General features: G+C 39.4%; 1 protein-coding gene and 1 pseudogene across 1 annotated transcript in view; one reads left to right on the plus strand and one right to left on the minus strand.

Annotated features, from left to right (window-relative positions):
• IFT56 (intraflagellar transport 56) overlaps positions 1 to 16,953 on the plus strand; it is a 112,208-nt gene that overhangs the window by 57,193 nt on the left and 38,062 nt on the right. The window lies entirely within an intron of this gene.
• On the minus strand, positions 11,492 to 13,396 carry LOC143679678 (1-phosphatidylinositol 4,5-bisphosphate phosphodiesterase beta-4 pseudogene; annotated as a pseudogene).

A 16,953-nucleotide genomic window follows, 5' to 3' on the forward strand; every position in this document is an offset into this window, starting at 1 on the left:
TTTTAAGTAGACTTGACCTATCTTTTGTGGGGTTAAGTTTCATGTGAACACACCCCAAGACTGGGGGCTCAGCCTATAGCTTTGGTTGTCCACACTGTTTGTGAGAATATCAAGAATTCAACTTGGGGAATTGAATTTCCCCACTCTCACCATTCCCCGAAGGGGGCTTGCAAATACTTTTGCAGTCACTGATCAAATCATTCTGGGATTCATCGGGGGATCACTCTGGACAAACCAACAAAATCTCATGTGCTACCTGAGATTCCAAATACTTATGACATTCAATCAAACTATCTGCATGAGTTATATTAGGAAATGCTCTAGTCAAAATCTAAATTTTGTAACAAATAAACATTTTTTGCTTTAGTCTTACACATAATGTGACATTTTGAAGTATTCGTTATCATCTATTTTCAGCACCCTGCAATAATGACAATCCTTTGTTGTTCCTCATGCAAAAACATTTTAAAAATTTGTACATTATACATTTCACTATTATTATACACTCTTGGCATTCCTAGATTATACCATCTCGATCTTTAACATCTATCTTTCTTTCTGATTTCATTTATGTCCCCAGCCCTCCTCCCTCTATCATTCTCACATGCAGCTTCATTCAGTGTTTTAACATAATTACATTACAGTTAGGTAGTATTGTGCTGTCCATTTCTGAGTTTTTGTATCCAGTCCTGTTGCATAGTCCGTATCCCTTCAGCTCCAATTACCCACTATCTTACCCTATTTCTATCTCCTGATGGTCTCTGTTACCAATGACATATTCCAAGTTTATTCACTAATGTCGGTTCATATCAGTGAGACCATACAGTATTTGTCCTTTAGTTTTTGACTAGTCTCACTCAGCATAATGTTCTCTAGGTTCATCCATGTTGTTACATACTTCATAAGTTTATTCTGTCTTAGAGATGCATAATGTTCCATCGTATGTATATACCACAGTTTGTTTAGCCACTCTTCTGTTGATGGACGTTTTGGCTGTTTCCATCTCCTTGCAATTGTAAATAATGCTGCTATAAACATTGGTGTGCAAACGTCCATTTGTGTCTTTGCCCTTAAGTCCTCTGAGTAGATACCTAGCAATGGTATTGCTGGGTCATATGGCAATTCTATATTCAGCTTTTTGAGGAACCACCAAACTGCCTTCCACAGTGGTTTCACCATTTGACATTCCCACCAACAGTGGATAAGTGTGCCTCTTTCTCCGCATCCTCTCCAGCACTTGTCATTTTCTGTTTTGTTGATAATGGCCATTCTGGTGGGCTTGAGATGATATCTCATTGTGGTTTTGATTTGCATTTCTCTAATGGCCAAGGACATTGAGCATCTCTTCATGTGCCTTTTGGCCATTTGTATTTCCTCTTCTGAGAAGTGTCTGTTCAAGTCTTTTTCCCATTTTGTAATTGAGTTTGCTGTCTTTTTGTTGTTGAGTTGAACAATCTCTTTATACATTCTGGATACTAGACCTTTATCTGATATGTCATTTCCAAATATTGTCTCCCATTGTGTAGGCTGTCTTTCTACTTTCTTGATGAAATTCTTTGATGCACAAAAGTGTTTGATTTTGAGGAGTTCCCATTTATTTATTTATTTCTTCAGTGCTCTTGCTTTAGGTTTAAGGTCCATAAAACCACCTCCAATTGTAGATTCATAAGATATCTCCCTACATTTTCCTCTAATTGTTTTATGGTCTTAGACCTAATGTTTAGATCTTCGATCCATTTTGAGTTAACTTTTGTATAGGGTGTGAGGTACAGGTCCTCCTTCATTCTTTTGCATATGGATATCCAGTTCTCTAGGCACCATTTATTGAAGAGACTGTTCTGTCCCAGGTGAGTTGGCTTGACTGCCTTATCAAAGATCAAATGTCCATAGATGAGAGGGTCTATATCTGAGCACTCTATTCGATTCCATTGGTCAATATATCTATCTTTATGCCAGTACCATGCTGTTTTGACCACTGTGGCTTCATAATATGCCTTAAAGTCAGGCAGCGTGAGACCTCCAGCTTCGTTTTTTTTTTCCTCAAGATACTTTTAGGAATTTGGGGCACCCTGCCCTTCCAGATAAATTTGCTTATTGGTTTTTCTATTTCTGAAAAGTAAGTTGTTGGGATTTTGATTGGTATTGTGTTGAATCTGTAAATCAATTTTTGTAGAATTGACATCTTAACTATATTTAGTCTTCCAATCTATGAACATGGTATGCCCTTCCATCTATTTAGGTTTTCTGTCATTTCTTTTAACAGTTTCTTGTAGTTTTCTTTGTATAGATCTTTTGTCTCTTTAGTTAAATTTATTCCTAAGTATTTCATTCTTTTAGTTGCAATTGTAAATGGAATTCATTTCTTGATTTCTCCCTCAGCTTGTTCATTGCTAGTGTATAGAAACACTACAGATTTTTGAATGTTGATCTTGTAACCTGCTACTTTGCTGTACTCATTTATTAGCTCTAGTAGTTTTGCTGTGGGTTTTTCAGGGTTTTCGACGTACAGTATCATATCATCTGCAAACAGTGATAGTTTTACTTCTTCCTTTCCAGTTTTGATGCCTTGTATTTCCTTTTCTTGTCTAATTGCTCTGGCTAGAACTTCCAACACGATGTTGGATAACAGTGGTGATAGTGGACTTCCTTGTCTTATTCCTGATCTTAGGGGGAAAGTTTTCAATTTTTCCCCACTGAGGATGATATTAGCTGTGGGTTTTTCATATATTCCCTTTATCATTTTAAGGAAGTTCCCTTGTATTCCTATCCTTTGAAGTGTTTTCAACAGGAAAGGATGTTGAATGTTGTCAAATGCCTTCTCTGCATCAATCAAGATGATCATGTGATTTTTCTGCTTTGATTTGTTGATATGGTGTATTACATTAATTGATTTTCTTATGTTGAACCATCCCTGCACACCTGGGATGAATCCTACTTGGTCATGATGTATAATTCTTTTAATGTGTTGCTGGATTTGATTTGCTAGAATTTTGTTAAGGATTTTTGCATGTATATTCATTAGAGAGATTGGTCTGTAGTTTTCTTTTTTTGTAATATCTTTGCCTGGTTTTGGTATGAGGGTGATGTTGGCTTCATAGAATGAATTAGGTAGCTTTCCCTCCACTTCAATTTTTTTGAAGAGTTTGAGCAGGGTTGGTACTAATTCTTTCTGGAATGTTTGGTAGAATTCACATGTGAAGCCATCTGGTCCTGGACTTTTCTTTTTGGGAAGCTTTTGAGTGACTGATTCAATTTCTTTACTTGTGATTGGTTTGTTGAGGTCATCTATTTCTTCTTGAGTCAAAGTTGGTTGTTCATGCCTTTCTAGGAAGTTGTCCATTTCATCTACATTGTTGTATTTATTAGCATAAAGTTGTTCATACTATCCTGTTATTACCTCCTTTATTTCTGTGAGGTTAGTGATTATGTCTCCTCTTCCATTTCTGATCTTATTTATTTACATCCTTTCTCTTCTTCTTTTTGTCAGTCTTGCTAAGGGCCCATCAATCTTGTTGATTTTCTCATAGAACTAACTTCTGGTCTTATTGATTTTCTCAATTGTTTTCATGTTCTCAATTTCATTTATTTCTGCTTTAATCTTTGTTATTTCTTTCCTTTTGCTTGCTTTGGGGTTAGTTTGCTGTTCTTTCTCCAGTTCTTCCAAGTGAACAGTTAATTCCTGTATTTTTGCCCTTTCTTCTTTTTTGATATAGGCATTTAGGGCAATAAATTTCCCTCTTAGCATTGCCTTTGCTGCGTCCCATAGGTTTTGATATGTTGTGTTTTCATTTTCATTCGCCTCGAGATATTTACTAATTTCTCTTGTAATTTCTTCCTTGACCCACTCGTTGTTTAAGAGTGTGTTGTTGAGCCTCCACGTATTTGTGAATTTTCTGGCATTCTGCCTATTATTGATTTCCAACTTCATTCCTTTATGATCCGAGAAAGTGTTGTGTATGAATTCAATCTCTTTAAATTTGTTGAGACTTGCTTTGTGACCCAGCATATGGTCTATCTTTGAGAATGATCCATGAGCACTTGAGAAAAAGGTGTATCCTGCTGTTGTGGGGTGTAATGTTCTATAAATGTCTGTTAAGTCTAGCTCATTTATTGTAATATTCTAATTCTCTGTTTCTTTATTGATCCTCTGTCTAGATGTTCTGTCCATTGATGAGAGTGGGGAATTGAAGTCTCCAACTACTATGGTAGATGTGTCTGTTTCCCTTTTCAGTATTTGCAGTGTATGCCTCACGTATTTTGGGGCATTCTGGTTCGGTGCATAAATATTTATGATTGTTATGTCTTCTTGTTGAATTGTTCCTTTTATTAGAAGATAGTATCCTTCTTTGTCTCTTTTAACTGTTTTACATTTGAAGTCTAATTTGTTGGATATTAGTATAGCTACTCCTGCTCTTTTCTGGTTGTTATTTCCATGAAATATCTTTTCCCAACCTTTCACTTTCAACCTATGTTTATCTTTGGGTCTAAGATGTGTTTCCCATAGACAGCATATAGAAGGATCCTGTTTTTTAATCCATTCTGCCAGTCTGTGTTTTTTGATTGGGGAGTTCAATCCATTAACATTTAGTGTTATTACTGTTTGGGTAGTACTTTCCTCTACCATTTTGCCTTTTGCATTTTATATATCATATCTAATTTTCCTTCTTTCTACACTCTTCTCCACACCTCTCTCTTCTGTCTTTTTGTATCTGTCTCTGGTGCTCCCTTTAGTATTTCTTGCAGAGCTGGTCTCTTGGTCACAAATTCTCTCAGTGACTTTTTGTCTGAAAATGTTTTAATTTTTTCCTCATTTTTGAAAGACAATTTTGCTGGGTATAGAATTCTTGGTTGGCAGTTTTTCTCTTTTAGTAATTTAAATATATCATCCCACTGTCTTCTCGCCTCCATGGTTTCTGCTGAGAAATTTACACATAGTCTTATTGGGTTTCCCTTGTATGTGATGGATTGCTTTTCTCTTGCTGCTTTCAAGATCCTCTCTTTCTCTTTGACCTCTGACATTCTAACTAGTAAGTGTCTTGGAGAACATCTATTTGGATCTATTCTCTTTGGGGTGCGCTGCACTACCTGGATCTGTAATTTTAGGTGTTTTATAAGAATTGGGAAATTTTCAGTGATAATTTCTTCTGTTAGTTTTTCTCCTTTTCCTTTCTCTTCTCCTTCTGGGACACCCACCACACATATATTTGTGCGCTTCATATTATCATTCAGTTCCCTGAGCCCCTGCTCACATTTTTCCATTCTTTTCCCTATAGTTTCTGTTTCTTTTTGGATTTCAGATGTTCCATCCTCCAGTTCACTAATTCTAACCTCTGTCTCTTGAAATCTACCATTGTAGGTTTCCATTGTTTTTTTCATTTCTTCTACTGTACCTTTCATTCCCATAAGTTCTGTGATTTGTTTTTTCAGACTTTCTGTTTCTTCTTTTTGTTCATTCCTTGCTTTCTTCATGTCATCCCTCAATTGATTGATTTGGTTTTTGAAGAGGTTTTCCATTTCTGTTCGTATATTCAGAATTAGTTGTCTCGCCTCCTGTATCTCATTTGAACTATTGGTTTGTTCCTTTGACTGGGCCATATCTTCAATTTTCCTGGTGTGATTTGTTATTTTTTGCTGGCATCTGTACATTTAATTACCTTAATTAGTTTATTCTAGAGATCGCTTTCACTTATCTTACCTAGGGTTTTCTTGCTAGATGAGTTTGTTGTCTATCTGTTCATTGACCTTCAGTTCAGCTTTTTCTGGGCCTCTAGCTTTAGTTTTGTTTAACAGAGGGTAATTTTTCAGTTCTTGTTTTCTTTTTTCTTGTCCTGCTTGTAATGTGCCTTTTCCCTCCCCACCCTTAGGAGGGTCTACATAGGTATTACAGACTCCAGCCAGGTTTTCCCGGACTAAGCTGGCCTCCTTTCGGGGGGATGGAATCACCTGCGTCAGTTTTCCCTGAGTGTGAGACCCAGCAGGTTGAAAGACTTTCCAGTGAAGTCTCTGGGCTCTGTTTTTCTTATCTTGCCCAGTATGTGGCGCTTGTCTGTCTGCGGGCCCCACCAGCAAAAGATATTGTGGCCCTTTAACTTTGGAAGGCTCTCCCTGCTGGGGGTGTGGTGGAGACAGAGAAAAGGTTGTAGGCTGGTTTTAATGGCTTCAAATTGTGAAGCCCTGGGATCTGAATTCCTTGAGAGAAGGATTCCACCTGAGTTGCGTTTCACCTCTCCCGTGGGGAAGGTTCAGGTGGGAGACAGCCCTGAAAGCAGCCTGTTTCTGCATTTGGGGCAGTTGCAGTGTGTGTAATCCCTCCTCCGGGAAGCCGCCTGTGGGGGAGGGCTGCAGCGGCTTGGGGAACTGCACGTGGCTTGGGGAACTCACTATTCCGGAGACTCCAGCCGGTCCAGCTGGTCCAGACTGGGATACGCTGTGTGTCCGGTCACTGTCGTGGCTCCAGGAGCTGTTCTCTCCATTGATTTTAATCACAGGGCATGGTAGTACTAAAAGATACCTTACGGGATCTCCTGTATTTCAAGAAAACTCTTCTTTACCTCCATTGTGTAGTTGCAGTCCTATTTCCCCCTGATAGGGTCAATCACTTCAGATAATAATGCAATCCCCTTCTTGGCTTGTTGATCCAGGGGCATGAGCAGCCCAGAGTGACCAGGTGGCAGTCTTAGATTCCAGTTCAATGGAATCATTGTTGTTTCTCCTGGTAGAAGCACTTCCTCTTTTGGAGCTAAAACCTGTAGGCTAGCAGAGCTCAGGGTTACAGGGACAGGAAGCAAAAATTTTCCTAGTGGGTCACTAGGGGTAATAGTGAGTGGTGCCACTCCCATTTCCATCCCTTGGTTCCTGGACCCATGGATCCTGGCTATGGGAGACACAGTACCATACAGTGGATGCTGATTCAGAGCATATACAGCTTCTTGAAGAACATTACCCCAGCCTTTCAAGGTATTGCCACCTAGTTGGCACCGTAATTGAGTTTTCAACAGGCCATTCCACTGTTCTATCAATCCAGCTGCTTCTGGATGATGGGGAACATGGTAATACCAGAGAATTCCATGAGCATGTGCCCATTCCCGCAGTTCATTTCCTGTGAAGAGTGTTCTGTAATCAGAAGCAATGCTCTGTGGAATACCATGACAATGGATAAGGCATTCTATAAGCCCACAGATGGTAGTTTTGGCAGAAGCATTGTGTGCAGGGAAAGCAAACCCATGTCCAGAGTATGCGTCTCTTCCAGTTAGAACAAATCGCTGCCCTTTCTATGAAGGAAGCGGTCCAGTGTAATCAACCTGCCACCATGTAGCTGGCTGGTCACCTTGGGGAATGGTGCCATATTGGGGGCTGAGTGTGGGTCTCTGCTGCTGGCAGATTGGGCACTCGGCAGTGGCTGTAGCCAAGCCAGCCTTGGTGAGTGGAAGTCCATGTTGCTGAGCCCATGTATAACCTCCATCCCTACCACCATGACCACTTTGTTCATGAGCCCATTGGGCAATGGCATGAGTTGCTGGGGAAAGAGGCTGCCTAGTATCCACAGAATGGGTCATCTTATCCACTTGATTATTAAAACCTTCCTCTGCTGAAGTCACCCTCTGGTGCGCATTCACATGGGACACCTAGGACTTCCACTTTTTTAAAATCTAGCTTCAAAAAATAGTCTTAGGTAAATAATAATAATAATCATCCTAGATTTCTGTCCAGGAAGATGGCAGAATAGGATAGGTGGAGCGCACCCCTGCTCTAAGGAACTGCTAGAGAAATGACAGAAAAATGAACAAGACAGTGATTCCAGGGTACAGGTGACCTGACAAGGTCTTCTACATCACATAGGGAGGCCCTGGTTGAAAAAACTGGGAAATTGAGACACAAAGAACCGAAGACCATCCAGCTAGTGCAAAGAACGTAACATGCCCCTTTCAAACATAAGCCTGGAGCCCACAGGGAAATGGGGAATAGCAAATAAGCCAAACCATATTCCTTGAATGTACCACACCCACATGCCCTGTCTCACTCCTGCAACCTGCAGTACATCCCACTGTACCTCAGCCCCACACTGCTGCCCCCCATGCATCCTCATGCCACTGGACTACCGTGACCTACAACATGCCCCCCCCACACACCCCATGTACCTAAGCCTCACCCATTACCACCCCGACCCATGCATCAGAGCCCTGCCCTCCATACAGATGCACTCCCTGGCCCTGGCACCACACCCTGCAACCTGCAAAAGCCCAGTCCCACACCTCAAGCCCTCCACACTTAAACACTGACGAGGCACCCCTGCCCATCCATGCCCCATGCACACACAACCTGCCACCCCAACCCACGCCCCATACCTCCCACATATGCACCTTGCAAGCATGATCCTGGTCCCCCACCGCCTAGAAGTACTCACCTGTACATCTGTAAAACATCCAAACCCCTACCCCATGCAGACGCACACCCCTGCACCAGGCACACAGACACACACCTGCGCCAAGCCCACCCCAGCCCCGTATACGACCTGTGCACAAGTGCCCCACTCCCCCAATGCATGCTCTGCCCTACCGTGACCTGCATCAGCACCTCACCCCTACTCACAGGTGTATCTGCATTCCAGCCCCCAAACTCCCACCCCACGCAGGCACATACCTGCACCTCATTCCCCACATCCATGCCCCATCCACCCAACCCCAGCAGCCCTGCCCCCTGTGCCTGCCTGTACCCACACACCACCCACCCTGAGCCACAACCTCCGTGCTCTGATAACCACAACCTTTGTGCTCCATGCACATATCTGCACCCTGTGTACACACCTGCCCCCGTACATCTACACAGGCCCTCTGATTTGCCTCCTGCTGTGCCCTACTTCTGTGTCCCCAATGCCATGCCCTGCTCCTGTGCTCCAAGGACTGGAAAGCTGTACCCCACCCAAATGGCACCTGTGCTGCCCCCAGCAACCCCACGCCCTGCACTGCCACGTGTCCAGGCACCAGCATTGCATCCCCACCCACCCCTAGCCCTGCATTACAAGCTGCCATTGCACCACTGTATACTGCCCCAGGCCCCACATCCTGCCACATACCCATGACGCAAATACAAAACTTTAGACTACTGAAGGAAATCAACTTCCAAAGTAACCCTATCATGATAATTATTGCTCAAGGCAATGGAAAATCTCAAAACATATGAGGATACAGACACATCTACCCCAGTCTGATGACCAAATAAAACACCGTTTGAGACACAGACTTTGGAACAGCTAATCAAAGATGTTCAGACAACTATGCTAAATAAATTCAGCAGGTTGAATAATGACATAAAAAAGATCTTCTAAGACACTTGAAGAGCATAAAGAAGAATTTGAAAGAATAAATAGAAAAATAGCAGATATCATGGAGATTAAAAATACTGTAGACCAAATCAAAAATATACTAGAGACACTAGCAGATTTGAAAAAGCAGAAGAAAGAATAAATTAACTAGAGGACACGACAACTGATTTCAAACACACAAAAGAGCAAATGGCAAAAAAAGATAGAAAGATATGATTTGGATCACAGGGAAAGGATGGACAAAACGAAGCGCACAAATATAAGAATCGTTGGTGTCCCAAAAGGAAAAGAGAAGAGTAAAGGGCTAGGTAGGTTAGTTGAAGATATAATTGGGGAAAACTTCCCAACCTTTACAAAAGACATAAATATGTAAATCAAATATGCCCAGTGAACTCCAAATAGGCCTACTCCAAGATACATATTAATCAGTCTGTTAAATGTTAAAAGAGAAGCAGAAAGTCCTGAAAGCAGCAAGAGAAAAGCAATCTGGTATATACAAGGGAAACCATGTAAGATTGAGTTTGAACTACTCAATGAGCACCGTGGAGGCAAGAGGACAGTGGTAATATATATAAGATCCGGAAAGAAAAAGACTTCCAACAAAGAATTCTGCACCCAGCAAATTGTCCTTCAAAGGTGAGGGAGAGACACAGACAAATAGATTCTGAGAGAATTTGTCAACAAGAGACCAGCCCTACAAGAAGAGGTGGGAGTTCTGGCAGCTTAAAAAGGAAGTCAGGAGAGTGAGGTCTGGATGAGAATTGAAGAGAACCAGTAAGAGTCACATAAAGGATAAAAAGAGAAAGGGAGAAAAGAATATATAGATCTGCCAAATAAAATACAAAGGATGAGATGGTAGATACAAGAAATGCCTTTACTGAAGAAAGAAATAAATAAATGGGAGCGCCTCAAAATTAAACACTTTTGTGCATCAAAGAACTTTATCAAGAAAGTAGAAAGACAGCCTACACAATGGGAGACAATATTTGGAAACGACATATCAGATAAAGGTCTAGTATCCAGAATTTATAAAGAGATTGTTCAACTCAACAACAAAAAGACAGCAAACTCAATTACAAAATGGGAAAAAGACTTGAACAGACACTTCTCAGAAGAGGAAATACAAATGGCCAAAAGGCATATGAAGAGATGCTCAATGTCCCTGGCCATTAGAGAAATGCAAATCAAAACCACAATGAGATATCATCTCAAGCCCACCAGAATGGCCATTATCAACAAAACAGAAAATGACAAGTGCTGGAGAGGATGTGGAGAAAGAGGCACACTTATCCACTGTTGGTGGGAATGTCAAATGGTACAACTACTGTGGAAGGCAGTTTGGTGGTTCCTCAAAAAGCTGAATATAGAATTGCCATATGACCCAGCAATACCATTGCTAGGTATCTACTCAGAGGACTTAAGGTCAAAGACACAAATGGACATTTGCACACCAATGTTTATAGCAGCATTATTTACAATTGCAAAGAGATGGAAACAGCCAAAATGTCCATCAACAGACAAGTGACTAAACAAACTGTGGTATATACATACGATGAAATATTATGCAGCTTTAAGACAGAATAAACTTATGAAGCATGTAATAACATGGATGGACCTAGAGAACATTATGCTGAGTGAGACTAGCCAAAAACTAAAGGACAAATACTGTATGGTCCCACTGATGTGAACCGACATTCGAGAATAAACTTGGAATATGTCATTGGTAACAGAGACCATCAGGAGATAGAAGTAGGGTAAGATAATGGGTAATTGGAGCTGAAGGGATACAGACTGTGCAACAAGACTGGATACAAAAACTCAGAAATGGACAGCACAATACTACCTAATTGTAATGTAATTAGGTTAAAACATTGAATGAAGCTGCATCTGAGGTATAGTTTTTTTTTCTTTTTTCTTTTTTTAAATTTTTTTCTCTCTATTATCATTTTATTTCTTTTTCTGTTGTCTTTCTATTTCTTTTTCTAAATCGATGCAAATGTACTAAGAAACGATGAATATGCATCTAAAAAAAAAAAGAAAGAAATGCCTTTACAGTAATAACTTTGAATGTTAATGGCCAAACTCATCAATTAAAAGATACAGGCTGGCAGAATGGATTAAGAAATATGTAGGAGAAGAACTGCAGTACCCTTCCAGCACTGTAGAAGACTACTCAGCCACATAAGCCCATCTCCCAAAACCATCAGGATGAGAAAAATAACGAGTGAAACAGCACGTTTCTTCTATTTTAAGGGAAATGTGCCAGTAGCCTCCCTGAAGGCCACCCAGTGGAAGGATCCTTTGCCTGATGAGCCTGTTGTTGTCGTCATATGCAGCTATTTTCAGGACAGCCAGGTTGGGAAGGATCACCTTCCGAAATACAAATGATTCTTCATTTTAAACCAGATTGGGGCCATTGTTCATCACCATACGAGTTTGAAATTCTTTCCGTATACTGTTGTTGAGCAACCCGTGCATATCCACTTCTACATCTGTGCCAGTTTTCTTATCTGATAAAAATTGACCTGATATAGCCAGCACCAAGCAAGTAAGTAGCTGCAATAACCCCATCAATGGGGGTTTCTGAGAAAGGATCAAATGTTTGATCCACCTGCCTCATGAAATTTGGTTTGAGAAATTACCCCTACGATCCATTATACTCAAATTTCCCCTTATTCAATTGTATCACTAAATATGGGGTTTGATAGTTCAGCAAAACCATCTGGCAGCCAGCGTTCAAGAAAATCTGATGCATGTAATTACTAGAATCAACTCAGCCTCCCTTGGGGTAAACGAGACTCATTTGTTGCTTGTTATAATTCACTAACTCAATCGCATGGGTCTTCAAGTAGCCTAGACCAACTGATTCATTGAAAGATGACATGTTATAGTAAACAGTGCATTTTTCAGTCACATGGAAACCCTGAAACTTTATACACTGTGCGTAGTTGATCATCGTGGATAAATATGGATGAATAATTGGTTGTACCTACATATTTAGAAGATGATATCCATGCCTGCTCATCTTCTACAGTGACCAGGCCCTTTTTGTTGCTTTCATGTTCAAGATTATCTGAAGCCTTCTTGACGCTATTTGCAACAGCTCCTTGTGACCCAAGTTGTCAGCAGAAAGTTCATTCCAAATTTGTATTCACGGTGAGCTTCCTCCTCTTGATCAGTATTGTCTATTTCCTCTTCATTATCATCTTCTAAGATGTTAACTGGGGCAGCAGATTCTCCAGCTTCCGTCATACTTTTCAAAGCTTCAAGCTGTTTTTTTTCTACTTCACGTTTCAGCCATATATTTTTGATGAGTATTTTCCTTTTAAGGTCATTGGGGGGTGGCAAGGGCCTGCCTGGTTCAAGTGGACGTGATTCAAGTGCTTGTTTTAACAGGAGATCCCCAAATAGATCTTCATAATATTTGGATATCTTGTACTTGCTGCAGTTATTTTTCGAAGGAGAGAATTACAGGATATTGGGATGTGACAAATGCAGTTTCCTTGATGGCTTGAATCACATATGAGGATGTCTGTGTACATGGCTTTTCCATGAGTTATTATCAGTTCCTGATCTTCAGTAATACTTTTAACTGGAATTTTAACATTTGGGTTGGTCATGAATGCCAGTTTCATCCAGTGTTTCTTGAGGTACATCATTGAACTGATGTTGTTGGCCCTGAAGTTTCTACCCATTGCTTAGTTACTTCTGGATTCTCAGCTACCATGTAAGTGAAACTGTTGTTCACCAGATCTGTTCCACTGCAGACAGACTATCTGCCCTTCCAGATCATTTTCTGATTTTCCAACCACTTCAAGAGCAGCCAGGATTTTGGGATCCTTTGGTATGGCTCCCGACCAAATGCTGTTGATGAGAGAACATTCTAGCGCTTGTCCTTCCTTGCCTTTCATTTTTCCAGGTCAGAAAGAAGCCAAGTTCATCCATTTTGAAAAGACAGTTTGGTTCAAACACAAAGGATTCCTCTTCATATCTATCAAAAACCCCTCCTTCTTGCAAAAAGGTGGGAACCTCTTTCTGCCAATTAAACTCATAAGATTTGGCCATGATTTACTCAGACCTGGGTAATCCACATAGATCTTCTCAGGATCCTTCATTCAATCACATGGTTTGCCAGTTCTGTGGAAGTGACCCTTTGCATTTTGCTTTTATATGTACAGAGGATTTTGGTGTATCTGTATTTTTGGTTTTGCAAAACAACAAAAAATAATGTACACTAATGTGGAAATATCTACAAAATAAATATGAGATAATAACATAAACAGTATCATCACAAAACAATACAACTATATAATCCTTTAGGAAAATTCATTCACAAGTTCTCAGAATATTCAAACCAAACTTCTAACTTTTTTTTTTTTTTTAAATCTCTGGGAATGTAAGTAGGACTAATCATAGCTAGACTGTTGAAAAATAAACTTTGTTTTCCTATTTGTATTTTATTAGTGAAGCTGAAATCTCATATTATCTGTGTAAAACTGTTTTATTCATAGCACTATAACTCAAAAAGAAAACCCACTCACTAGAGCAAAGAAAAATCCAGACCTGAGAGGGCAGCTGGTCCATACCATGCAAGGCTATGCATGCTGTGGTCATGAGCATGGGCACTGAAACTAGAGCGTCACTCAGTGCTCTGTCATTGATTAGCTATGTGATTTTGGTCAAGACATTGGATTTCCAAAGAATCAGTCTCAGGTCATTGATGATGATGATACTGTAACTTCACAAGGTATTGTGAGGATTTTTTTTTAACTTTTTTTATTGTATAGTATAGCATATATACTAAGCAAAGAAATTTTAAAAAGCAGTACTTTGCAAAACACTCTTTGACAGGTGATTACAGGACAATCCCAGAGTTTGTCATGGGCTACCATATGATCCTTTCATATTTTTCCTTCTATCTGCTCCAGAATATAGGAAGCTAGAGGGCTTAAATACATTTTTATCATCACAATCAACTTTTTTCCTTCTTTTTTTTGTGAAAAATAACATATGCAAAAAGCTATAAATTTCAAATCATAGCACCACAATTAGTTGTAGAACATATTTCAGACTTTGACATGGGTTATAATTTCACAATTTGAGGTTTTTGCCTCTAGCTTCTCTAAAATACTGGAGACTAAAAGAGATATCAATTTAATGATTCAACATTCATATTCATTTGTAACTCCTGTCTTCTATGTATAATTCCACCATCACCTTTGATCTTTCTATACCGCTCTTTGAGGTTGTTTGGGCTATGGCAATTCTAAATTTTTGATATTGGAAGGGTCTGTCACTAATATCAGATAGGGAGATGGAACTATCTGATGTTCTGGAGAGACTGGGCTAGGTTTCAGGACTTATCTGGACCAGGGACCCATCTGGAGGTTGTAGGTTTCTGGCAAGTTACTCTAGTGCCTAGAACCCTTGTGGAATCTTATATATTGCCCTAGGTGTTCTTTAGGATTGGCTTGTTGTGAAGATTTTTAAATTATTAATCCATGGAATTTTCCCTGCCCAGCATCTCACACATGCTGAGATCCATAATAGTACAATATTAATTTTAAAGTGAACCATAAAGCACACACTCAAAAACAAAAAGAAGACCTAATAGAATATGAACCACACCATGTTCTTCAGTGTGAAACTCCACAGTCCTTGTTAAATAACAAGTTCTGTGTAATACAAATAGAACGTTCTGTGAACCAGTTCTTGATGTCATGTGGAAAGTGCAATGCACCTAAATAGCCAAAAGATTGAAATAATGGATATGGTCAATTAATACGTTACAGTCATCCCATGAAATAATATGTAGCTATTAAAAGAAGTGGGTTAAAATGATATCCACCCTCTCACAAGGACATATTCTTGAATGCGGAAAGCATGTCAAAGATAGATATATACATGTATACAATAGAATAAACAGATGTATATGAATACTAAAAAAAGAAAAGAAATATGCTCCAGTCATATGCTACATACAAGAAACTCATCTTAGACCCAAAGATACAAATAGACAGAAAGTGAAAAGATGGAAAAAGATGTTGCATGTAAGCTGTAACTAAAAGAAAGCAGGAGTAGCTATACTAATATCGGACAAAATAGACTTTAAATGTAAAACATCATAACAAAGAAGGAAGGATATTACATATTAATAAAATGAATAATTCACTAAGAAAAAATAACAATCATAAATGTTTATACTCCCAAACAAGGAACTCCAAAGTACATGAGGCAAACACTGGCAAAGCTGAAGGTAGTTTTAGACATTTCAACAATAGTAGGAGACTTCAATACACCACTCTCCTCTATAGATAGAACAATCAGGCAGAGGATCAACAAGGAAATAGAGAACTTAAACAATGTGAAAAATGATTTAGACCTTACAGACATATATCCCAAAACACCAGGATATACATTCTTTTCTAGTGCTCGTGTAATATTCTGAAGGATAGATCATATGCTGGGGAACAAAATAGATCTTTATAAATTTTAAAAGATTGGAATTATTCAAAGCACTTTCTCTGAAAGCATAGATCTCAACAAGCTAATCACAAGTGAAGAGATTCACGAATCACAAGTAAAGGCACTGAAATGATGCTCAAAATCAATAAACACCAAAGAACCAGAATGTTACCAAATATATGCAGATTAAATAACGCACTTTAAAAAATATATATTTTTGGGCGGGCCTCGGTGGCTCAGCAGGCAGAGTTCTCACCTGCAATGCCAGAGACCTGGGTTTGATTCCCAGTGCCTGTCCGTGCAAAAAATGTGTATATATATTGTGAAATCTATACACACATACATTCCATACATGGTACACAATCATAGGCTCACAGTATCATCACGTAGTTGTGTATTCATCACCATGATCATTTTTTAGAACATTTGTATCACTCCAGAAAAAGAAAAAGAAGAAACTCATACATACCATACAGTTACCCTCCCTCTCACTGACCACTCTATTTTCATCTACCCAATTTATTTTACCCTTTGTCCCCCATATTATTTTTACTTTTTTATCCATTATTTTTATTCATCTATCCATACCCTGGATAAAAGGAGAATCAGATACAGGGTTTTCACAATCATGCAGAATATCGCAGTCTTAAACAACCAGTGGGTCAAAGAAGAAATTGCTAGTGAAATCAGTTACTATCTGAAGATGAATGTTAATGAGACTATGACATATCAGATTTATAGGATGCAGCAAGGGCAGTGCTGAGAGGAAAATTTATTGCCCTAAGTGCCTATATTAAAAAAGAAGAAATAGCAAAAATTGAAGACTTAACTGTCCTCCTTCACCTGGAGGAATTGGAGAAAGAACAGCAAACTAACCCCAAAGTAAATAGAAAAAGAGAAATAACAAAGATTAAAGCTGAATTAAATGAATTAGAGAATAAAAGAACAACAAACAATCAATAAAACAAAATGTTGGTTCATTGACAAAATCAGTAAAATCAGTGAACCCCCAGCTAGGCTGACAAAGAAAAAAAAGAGGATGCAAATAAACATGTGTCAGACTTTAGGGATACCCAAATCAATAGGCCATGCCCTCAATCATGAGGCTTACTCTTGTGAAGCTTATGTAGGTAGCAGAGGAGCTTAGACTACCTATAGGCAGGCCT

The sequence above is a fragment of the Tamandua tetradactyla genome, chromosome 1, assembly GCF_023851605.1.
Source record: "Tamandua tetradactyla isolate mTamTet1 chromosome 1, mTamTet1.pri, whole genome shotgun sequence".
Classification (NCBI taxonomy): domain Eukaryota; kingdom Metazoa; phylum Chordata; class Mammalia; order Pilosa; family Myrmecophagidae; genus Tamandua; species Tamandua tetradactyla.